The sequence below is a fragment of the Orcinus orca genome, chromosome 10 (assembly GCF_937001465.1).
Source record: "Orcinus orca chromosome 10, mOrcOrc1.1, whole genome shotgun sequence".
In the NCBI taxonomy this organism is placed as follows: Eukaryota; Metazoa; Chordata; class Mammalia; order Artiodactyla; family Delphinidae; genus Orcinus; species Orcinus orca.
In genome coordinates this window covers 65,114,015-65,120,907 of record NC_064568.1, presented here as the reverse complement: position 1 = coordinate 65,120,907, position 6,893 = coordinate 65,114,015, and positions in this window count along the sequence as shown.

Here is a 6,893-nt window from a genome sequence, read left to right as displayed (position 1 = left end):
GAGGTTCTGGACAACTTCCCCATGTCCTCTCAAGTGGGGGACCCCAGCTGATACCTGGGTCATATTTGTCTTCTGATATTTCCACAATGAACGTGTGTGTGTGTGTGTGTGTGTGCGCGCGCGCGCGTGTGTGTAGAAAGATAGTAGTTTGGATTTGGGTTTGGGTACAGGCTCTGTCTAGGTTGAGTTTCAGAGGTTCCTAGATTTCCCTGAAAGGCCAGGTATATCCCAGGGAGAATGAGTTCTCTGAAGGGATGTACTTGGCCTCCCCAGGAGAGGACACCACCTGTCCTGCCCAAGTCAGAATGCCAAACCCAGGGCTTGGCCTGGACCATCTGGCTTCCCGAGGCCAGTGGCTCACCTGTCTGGTGTCTCACCACCTCTGGACCAGGCACAGTCAGAGGGACTCCCACCACTCAGATGCTGGTGGTGCTGATGGTGAGGGATTCACAGACTATCCCTGTGTTCCCCAGACACTGTCCAGCTCATGTGAAGGACATTACTTTGTGATTCACTGTTTTAAAAAAATTTTATAATGTTGTTTGTAGTCTTAACATACCACATAAGTGACACCTAATTCTCATTTGCTTATTTTAGGTGAAATCTTCATTGGAAACAGTGGTTGCTTTTACATTTTACTAATCTTAAGATAAAGAGATCTTTTAGGGGGGATTTTATCTCAGAATAAATTTCTCCTGCATAGGCTTTCATTTATTATCCTGAGAGCCCCACGAGATCTAATTGTTTGAACTGCAATATCTTTTGAAATCAGAATTGCATCTTCTTAGAATAGGGTCAGTATTATACTGATCACGATAAAATGTGACTGCCATTGTGTGGTTTTCCCTCTACCCTGTAAACCTGAAAGGTGGAACAGGGAAACAGTTAACAGTTTTTAGGAAGCAAACTGTTGTTAAAGCCACAGCAATTCATCCACAAGCATTTATTTTATCAGAAAATGTCAGATATGTGTTGGCCAGCCAGTCATTGGAGGCAGCAAAGGTGATTATCTCCTTGAGGATGGAGAAATGAGGGTGACGTGTTGATGTGGATTTTGTGGGGTGGGCTTCCTCTTTTTTTTCTTTTGCATTATAGGTTATTACAAGATATTGAATATAGTTCCCTGTGCTATACAGTAGGTCCTTGTTGTTTATCTATTTTATTTATAATAGTGTATCTATTATACACTAATCCCAAACTCCTAATCCCAAACTCCTAATTTATCCCTCCCATCTCCTTTCCCCTTTGGTAACCATAAGTTTGTTTTCTATGTCTGTGAGTGTTTTTGTTTTTGTAAATAAGTTCAACTTGTATAATATTTTAGATTCCACATTCAAGTGATACCATATTATATTTGTCTTTCTCTGCCTGGCTCACTTCACTTAGTATGATCATCTCTAGGTCCATCCATGTTGCTGCAAATGACAAAATTTCATTCTTTTCTGTGGCTGAGTAATATTCCATTGTATATATGTACCTCATCTTCTTTATCCATTCATCTGTTGATGGACACTTAGGTTGCTTCCATGTCTTGGCTATTGTAAACAGTGCTGCTACGAACACTGGGATGCATTTTTTTTCTTTGAGATTTAATTTAATTTTTATTTTTATAATTTTTCTTTACATCTTTATTGGAGTATAATTGCTTTACAATAATTGTGTTAGTTTCTGCTGTATAACAAAGTGAATCAGCTATATGTATACATATATCCCCATATCCCCTCCTTATTGAGCCTCCCTCCCACCCTCCCTATCCCACCCCACTAGGTGGTCACAAAGCACCGAGCTGATCTCCCTGTGCTATGCAGCTGCTTCCCACTAGCTATCTATTTTACATTTGGTAGTGTATATATGTCTGTGCCACTCTCTCACTTCGTCCCAGCTTACGCTTCCCACCCCTGCTGTGTCCTCAAGTCCATTCTCTACATCTGCGTCTTTTTTTTAAAAATATTTCTCTTTAGGTTTTTTTTTAAATTAATTTATTTTTATTTTTGGCTACGTTTGGTCTTTTTTGCTGCGTGCAGGCATTCTCTAGTTGTGGCGAGCAGGGGCTACTCTACGTTGCGGTGCGCGGGCTTCTCATTGCGGTGGCTTGTCTTGTTGTGGAGCATGGGCTCTAGGCTTGTAGGCTTCAGTAGTTGTGGCTCGTGGGCTGTAGAGTGCAGGCTCAGTAGTTGTGGTGCACGGGATTAGTTGCTCCTTGGCACCTGGGATCTTCCCAGATCAGGGCTCAAGCCCATGTCCCCTGCATTGGCAGGTGGATACTTAACCACCGCACCACCAGGGAAGTCCCCTACATCTGCATCTTTATTCCTGCCCTGCCACTAGGTTCATTAGAACCATTTTTTCTTTTAGATTCCATACATATGTGTTAGCATACGGTATTTGTTTTTCTCTTTCTGACTTACTTCACTCTGTATGACAGACTCTAGGTCCATCTACCTCACTATAAATAACTCAGTTTCATTTCATTCTATGGCTGAGTAATATTCCATTGTATATATGACCTATGTCTTCTTTATCCATTCATCTGTCGTTGGACATTTAGGTTACTTCCATGTCCTGGCTATTGTAGATAGTGCTGCAATGAACATTGTGGTACATGTCTCTTTGAATTATGGTTTTCTCAGGGTATATGCCCAGTAGTGGGATTTCTGGGTTGTATGGTAGTCCTATTTTTAGTTTTTTAAGGAACCACCATACTGTTCTCCATAGTGGCTGTATCAATTTACATTCCCAACAACAGTGCAGGAGAGTTCCCTTTCTCCACCCTCTCCAGCATTTATTGTTTTTACATTTTTTGATGATGGCCATTCTGACTGGTGTGAGGTGACACCTCATTGTGGTTTTGATTTGCATTTCTCTAATGATTAATGACGTTGAGCATTTTTTCATGCATTTTTTTGCCATCTGTATGTCTTCTTTGGAGAAATGTCTATTTAGGTCTTCTGCCCATTTTTGGATTGGGTTGTTTGTTTTTTGATATTGAGCTGCATGAGCTGCTTGTATATTTTGGAGATTAATCTTTTGTCAGTTGTTTCATTTGCAAATATTTTCTCCCATTCTGAGGGTTGTCTTTTTGTCTTGTTTATGGTTTCCTTTGTTGTGTAAAAGTTTTTAAGTTTCATTAGGGCCCACTTGTTTATTTTTGTTTTTATTTCCCTTACTCTAGGAGGTGGGTCCAAAAGGATCTTGCTGTGATTTATGTCATAGAGTGTTCTGCCTATGTTTTCCTCTAAGAGTTTTATAGTGTCTGGCCTTACATTTAGGTCTTTAATCCATTTGGAGTTTATTTTTGTGTATGGTATTAGGAAGTGTTCTAATTTCATTCTTTTACATGTAGCTGTCTAGTTTTCCCAGCACCACTGATTGAAGAGACTGTCTTTTCTCCATTGTATATTCTTGCCTCCTTTGTCAAAGATAGTGACCATATGTGCATGGGTTTATCTCTGGGCTTCCTATCCTGTTCCATTGACCTATATTTCTGTTTTTGAGCCAGTACCTTACTCTCTTGGTTACTGTAGCTTTTCTAGTATAGTTTGAAGTTGGGGATCCTGATTCCTCCAGCTCCATTTTACTTTCTCAAGTAAAATTTTACTTTCTCAAGTAAAATTTTTCAGGGTCTTTCGTGTTTCCTTAAAAATTGTAAAATCTTTTGTTCTAATTCTGTGAAAAATGCCATTGGTAATTTGATAGGGATTGCACTGAATCTCTAGATCGCTTTGGGTTGTATGGTCATTTTCACAATATTGATTCTTCCCATCCAAGAACATGGTATATCTCTCCATCTGTTTGTGTCATCTTTGATTTCTTTCATCAGAGTTTTATAGTATTCTGAGTACAGGTCTTTTGCATCCTTAGGTAGGCTTATTCCTAGGTATTTTATTCTTTTTGTTGAGATGGTAAATGGGATTGTTTCCTTAATTTCTCTTTCTGATTTTTCATTGTTAGTGTATAGGAATGCAAGAGATTTCTGTGCATTAATTTTGTATCCTGCTACTTTACCAAATTCATTGATTAGCTCTAGTAGCTTTCTGGTAGCATCTTTAGGATTCTCTATGTATATTATCATGTCATCTGCAAACAGTGACAGTTTTACTTCTTTTCTGATTTGTATTCCTTTTATTTCTTTTTCTTCTCTGATTGCCGTGGCTAAAACTTACAAAACTATGTTGAATAATAGTGGTGAGAGTGGGCACCCTTATGTTGTTCCTGATCTTAGAGGAAATGGTTTCAGTTTTTCACCATTGAGAATGATGTTGACTGTGGTTTTGTCACATATGGCCTTTATTATGTTGAGGTAGATTCCCTCTATGCCCTCTTTCTGGAGAGTTTTTATCATAAATTGGTGTTGAATTTTGTCAAAAGCTTTTTCTGCATCTATTGAGATGATCATATGGTTTATGTCCTGCAATTTGTTAATATGGTGTATTACATTGATTGTTTTGAGTATACTGAAGAATCCTTGCCTTCCTGGGATAAACCCCACTTGATCATGGTGTATGATCCTTTAAATGTGTTGTTGGATTCCGTTTGCTAGTATTTTGTTGAGGATTTTTGCATCTATATTCATCAGTGATATCAGTCTGTAATTTTCTTTTTTTGTAGTATCCTTTTCTGGTTTTGGTATCAGGGTGATGGTGGCCTCATAGAATTAGTTTGGGAGTGTTCCTTCCTCTGCAAGTTTTTGGAAGAGTTTGAGAAGGATGGGTATTAGCTCTTCTCTAAATGTTTGATAGAATTCACCTCTGAAGCCATCTGGTCCTGGACTTTTGTTTGATGGAAGATTTTTAATCACAGCTTCAATTTCAGTGCTTGTGATTGGTCGATTCATATTTTCTATTTTTTCCTGGCTCAGTCTTGGAATGTTGTACTTTTCTAAGAGTTTGTCCATTTCTTCCAGGTTGTCCACTTTATTGGCATATAGTTGCTTGTAGTAATCTCTCATGATCCTTTGTATTTCTGCAGTGTCAGTTGTTACTTCTCCTTTTTCATTTATAATTCTCTTGATTTGAGTCTTTTTTTTTTCCTGATGAGTCTGGCTAGTGGTTTATCAATTTTGTTTATCTTCTCAAAGAACCAGCTTTTAGCTTTATTGATCTTTGCTCTTGTATCCTTCATTTCTTTTTTATTTAATTCTTACCAATCTTTCTGATTTCTTTCCTTCTGTTAACTTTGTTTTTTTTTAAAAATATAAATTATTTATTTATTTATTTTTGGCCATCTTGGGTCTTCATTGCTCCATGCAGGTTTTTTCTAGTTGCGGCAAGTGGGGGCTACTCTTCATTGTGGTGTGTGGGCTTCTCATTGCGGTGGCTTCTCTTGTTGCGTTGCATGGGCTCTAGGCACGCGGCCTTCAGTAGTTGTGGTGCACGCGCTTAGTTGCTCCACGGCATGTGGGATCTTCCTGACCAGGACTTGAACCCGTGTCCCCTGCATGGGCAGGTAGATTCTAAACCACTGTGCCACCAGGGATGTCCCAACTTTAGGATTTTTTTATTCTTCTTTCTCTAATTGCTTTAGGTGTAATGTTAAGTTGCTTATTTGCGATTTTTCTTGTTTCTTGAGGTAGGATTGTATTGGTTTAAACTTCCCTCTTATAACTGCTTTTGCTGCATCCCATAGGTTTTAGGTCATCATGTTTTCATTGTCATTTTTTTCTAGGTATTCTTTGATTTCCTCAGTGATCTCTTGGTTATTAAGTAGTGTACTGTTTGGCCTCCATGTGTTTGTATTTTTTACAGTTTTTTTCCCCTGTAATTGATATCTAGTCTCATAGTGTTGTGGTCAGAAAAGATACTTGATATGATTTCAATTTTCTTAAATTTACCAAGGCTTGATGTGTGACCCAAGATATGATCTATCCTGGAGAATGTTCCATGTGCACTTGAGAAGGAAGTGTATTCTGTTATTTTTTGGATGGAACATCCTATAAATATCAAGTAAGTCCGTCTGGTCTAATGTGTCATTTAAAGCTTGTTTTTCCTTGTTTTCCTTGGCTGATCTGTCCATTGGTGTAAGTGGGATGTTAAAGTTCCCTACTATTATTGTGTTACTGTCGATTTCCCCTTTTATGGCTGTTAGCATTTTCCTTATGTATTGAGGTGCTCCTAGGTGGGGTGCATAAATATTTACAATTGTTATATCTTCTTCTTGGATTGATCCCTTGATCATTATGTAGTGTCCTTCTTTGTCTCTTGTAATAGACTTTATTTTAAAGTCTATTTTGTCTGATATGAGTATTTCTACTCCAGCTTTCTTTTGATTTCCATTTGCATGGAATATCTTTTTCCATCCTTTCACTTTCAGTCTGTATGTGTCCCTAGGTCTGAAGTGGGTCTCTTGTAGACAGCATATATATGGATCTTGGTTTTGTATCCATTCAGCCAGTCTGTGTCTTTTGGTTGGAACATTTAATACATTTACATTTAAGGTAATTATTGATATGTATGTTCCTATTCCCATTTTCTTAATTGTTTTGCATTTGTTTTTGTAAGTCTTTTCCTTCTCTTGTGTTTCCTGCCTAGAGAAATTCCTTTAGCATTTGTTGTAAAGCTGGTTTGGTGGTGCTGAATTCTCTTAATTTTGCTTGTCTGTAAAGATTTTAATTTCTCCATTGAATCTGAATGAGATCCTTGCTGGGTAGAGTAATCTTGGTTGTAGGTTTTCCCCTTTCATCACTTTAAATATGTCCTGCCACTGCCTTTTGGCTTGTAGAGTTTCTGCTGAAAGATCAGCTATTAACCTTATGGTGATTCTCTTGTATGTTATTTGTTGCTGCTTTTAATATTTTTCTTTGTATTTAATTTTTAATAGTTTGATTAATATGTGTCTTAGCATGTTTCTCCTTGGATTTATCCTGTATGGGACTCTCTGTGCTTCCTGGACTTGGG